This window comes from Orbicella franksi, chromosome 3 (genome assembly GCF_964199315.1).
Source record: "Orbicella franksi chromosome 3, jaOrbFran1.1, whole genome shotgun sequence".
NCBI classification, from domain to species: Eukaryota; Metazoa; Cnidaria; class Anthozoa; order Scleractinia; family Merulinidae; genus Orbicella; species Orbicella franksi.
In genome coordinates, this window is record NC_138147.1 from 24,444,466 (window position 1) to 24,448,187 (window position 3,722).

The 3,722-nt window shown below is 35.8% G+C and overlaps 1 non-coding gene across 1 annotated transcript; it reads right to left on the reverse strand.

Moving 5' to 3' along the window:
• Window positions 1-2,613: 2,613 nt before the first annotated feature.
• On the reverse strand, window positions 2,614-2,695 carry Trnal-uag (transfer RNA leucine (anticodon UAG)). Its single transcript has one exon. It is a non-coding gene; the product is annotated as a tRNA-Leu (tRNA).
• Window positions 2,696-3,722: the final 1,027 nt, after the last annotated feature.

Consider the following 3,722-nt stretch of genomic DNA (forward strand, 5'->3'; position numbering starts at 1 on the left):
TTTTTAGTCAGCATAAGACTTCAAATCTATGGTGTTATCTCCAAATAAAACTAAAGTTTGGTTGTAACCCAATATGGAAGCAATAAAAACATTTTCAATATTTCATTTTTAAATTTCAGGGCCGTAACCAGTATCGGAGGCAAACAGAGGCACTTTGTTTTTCGTTTCTGTTCATTTTATTTTTGAAGAGAGAAAGTAAAACACAGCTAAATACCTCAGAGGAGAATTTACCTTGGACATTGCCTCAGTCGTTATTTCTTTCTGGCCACGACCCTGAACTTTATGATTTGGTGCTGGGAAAAATTGTGACAGGTTTAATTTTAGACGTTTTAGCCTCTAAATTTTGCAAACTGTCAGATAGTATTACTATCTCGAAACAATACAGAATTTATTAGAAAAGTTTAAATATATAGATAGTGGGATTACGCTTTCATATAAACCGACTGATTCTTTGGTCTCTAGGTTATACAGTTTTAATTAACATGTCATATCTTCACTACGTCTTCTTTAATTACGTTTATAGCATATTAGGGGATAAAGCCAAGGTAACAATATTAACAGAGGTTTGATCAAACGCTAAATTATTCGTTGATTGTAGTTCTTAGCTTTACAAAACGAATGAACTTTGACCAGGATATGGCATCGCATGGCTAATATATTGCACCTGATCACAGGGTAGAAAATATATCGAACACTTTGGTGTTTATTTCTTACTTTCCTTTTTTAGATAATTGACAACTTTGGCTGTAAATGAGTTTTTACACTTAAATTTAAAAATTTATGATTTGTTGCCAGGATAAAGACACAGACAGATAGTTTTTGTTGAGTTTTCTGTTTCCCTTCTTCTTTATGAAATCTCTGATATTTTGCCTAGACGAAGTCTGGATGTTTATTTATTATTGTAACTGTCTACTATCGAAACAATACAAAATTCAAAATATCCTTTTTCGTAAAGCATCACGTCGTACTGGGGTTACTTTTTCATAGGGATAAATTAGATTAAAGTGAGCGATTTCTTAAGATCTTGATTTGTTTTTTTTTAACTTACCGTAAGCAGGGTGTTTGTGAAAGGAATGAAGGGCAGTTATAATGTTTTAAAGGATTTTATTCACTGTAGCTATAAATCCCTATTCCTCACTATTTTTGGTCAACAAATATATTGGCCTAATATCATAATAGCGGTTGGTCACGCACGGAAAGAAATTCAGCTTACTGATAACAAGACACTTTCTTAACCTTATTACCAACTGCTATTAGTAACGGGGATTTCAGAGATCTACAAGATTTAAATCACTGAAGTTAAATCGCTTAGGTGAAATTAGATTTCACACAAAAAAGTCCGGTAAATCTCGTCAGCATGGCAGGATAAATATATTGTTACGCTGAATTTATCCGAGTTTCTATGGATATTCTAAACAAGCACTCTTTTCTTGCAGCATCAAATCGTTTATAAAAGGTTTAAAAGTACCACTTGATATCAGCGTGCTTGCATTAGCACTTCACAAGAGTGTCAATATCTCGAATTTTAGCACTTATAAATATTATAAATTGAAGGGCAGAACTTACCTACGGAAATCATTAAGAGAACTAAGCCTGCAGATATCGCATGCGGAAACCCGATAAAAACATAAATCTTAAAGTTCTCTCTGCCTCTGGTACTACCCTACTCTGTCGTTCCATCTTTAGGTTGTAAATTTGGGAGGTAAGTCTTTATGAGTTACACGTGTTTTGTATTATTTCAAAATGACTTGAAAGTCTCGGAATGGTTGTAAAAAAGGGTGTCATTTTATTCACTTCATGTACTGGACCTAACGTACATGTAGCCTAAATAACTAATTTATTTTTAAGGCTCCTATTATCATGTAATATTTAGTTTTTCAATTTCTTTTTTAAGTAGTTTGGGAATATACTTCACCAGCAAAGCGTAGAAGCTGTTTATATCGTTGTGGTGTTTATCTCAAATGTTTTCTCTTGTTACGTTTTCGTAAAGAAATTGCATGTAAAACAAAGTTAAACTAAGAGGTGTAACCTTAAAAGAGTATGATAACATTTGTGGGTGTTGAAGAATATGAAAGGATGTTTAAGGGAATTCTTTAATTACTGAAATCAAACTTGATTTCAAGGCAAGTATTGAGAGCTTATGCCCACGACCTTTTTCGCAAGTTTTACGTCATGTTTTTAGACGGTCGCGAGCTAATGCATCGCATCCTGATTTATATATTTAACATACCATACATCTCATCTAGGGGTGGCCATCTTCTGATCCTTAGGTGAGAGTACTTAGAAAATTGAACTGATTTATCTGGGAAACAAACTTGTCAATAAGAATCACATATAAACCCATATCATGATTTAGACATAATGCAACTACCACGACGCACAAAACAGGGAAATATAAATATCGATCCAGAGCATTAGTGGGTACGAAAGCTCAAGAGCAAAGGGTCACCGAGCTTGTTTTATTCTTTTTAAATCTGCTTGCCAATTTTTGTAAGCTGAATCGTACCGGAAAAATTTAATGAAAATTAACAAATGAAATTCGCTAGTGGATATGGTGTCTGTTTCTTCATCAAACGACATAACGAATCACATATATAAGGTAAAATAACAAAGTGGCAGCGGTGGGATTCGAACCCACGCCTCCGAAGAGACTGGTGCCTAAAACCAGCGCCTTAGACCACTCGGCCACGCTACCAAGCACCTGACGGTGGAGGTATTTTCTTTGTGAACTTTAATTGTAGATCTGGAATCCGAACGTACACTGATATGGTTTTACTTGAGAAATGCAAACCGAGCCAAGAATTGATTAAAAATTGCCAGAGCTATAACTGAGGAATTTGTATGACTGAGAACATTGCTTCACTGTGATTGGCTGAGAGCAGGCCAATGTACCGTTAATTTTTAAATTGTACTGCAGTGCAAATAGACCAATTTCGATATATTAAAATTCAGACTAAAATAAGAGACCTCAGCGTGAGGCTCTGGGGAACAACTACAGAGTTTGTGGGGTTTATTCCCCCAAAGCCTCGTGCTGAGGTCTACTGTGTTAGGCTGAATTTTAATATATCGAAATTGGTCTGTTAATGCGCGCGCTTTCGTGATTTTCTCAGTCATATAATAAATGAGTAATCTTATAAAGGCTCGGGCAGTTAAGGATTTACACTACTCGTTATATTTGAAAAAACCTTTCAAATTGCACTCGCCTAAAGGCTCTTTCAATTTTGAGAGAATTTTCAAATATCACTCTTAGTATAAATATGTATTTTCCGCTGGTATGTAAGCAATTCTTTGCAGGAGTATCTAAGGCACCTTTTGATTGGCTATAGAATACCATATATTCATTAGCACGAGGTGCTTCTTTCTCTCTCTCGCGTTCTAGTTTCCGAACGGTTTGCCGTTCGTTTCAGTCGCTGTGATGTCCGACTCGGAATCTATTGTTGAGACAACGAAAGAGAAAGAAAGTCCAGAGAACCCTAAACCTCAGAGTTTAAAGTTGGTGGACGAAGTTTTTTTTTCCTCATTTAAGGGATATCTTAATACTCAACTGGAAACCAAGGGAAAGCGGATAGAAGATCAGTTGAAAATAGAGAGGTCCGCCTCGGAATTCAAATTCAAGGGTAACAGAAAGCAGTTTGAGGTGAACATCGAACTAAAAACCCTCCTTTCCCGAATGAAAACCATGCGGTACTGACGACTCCGGTCAAGTATATAGTTTGGCGCAG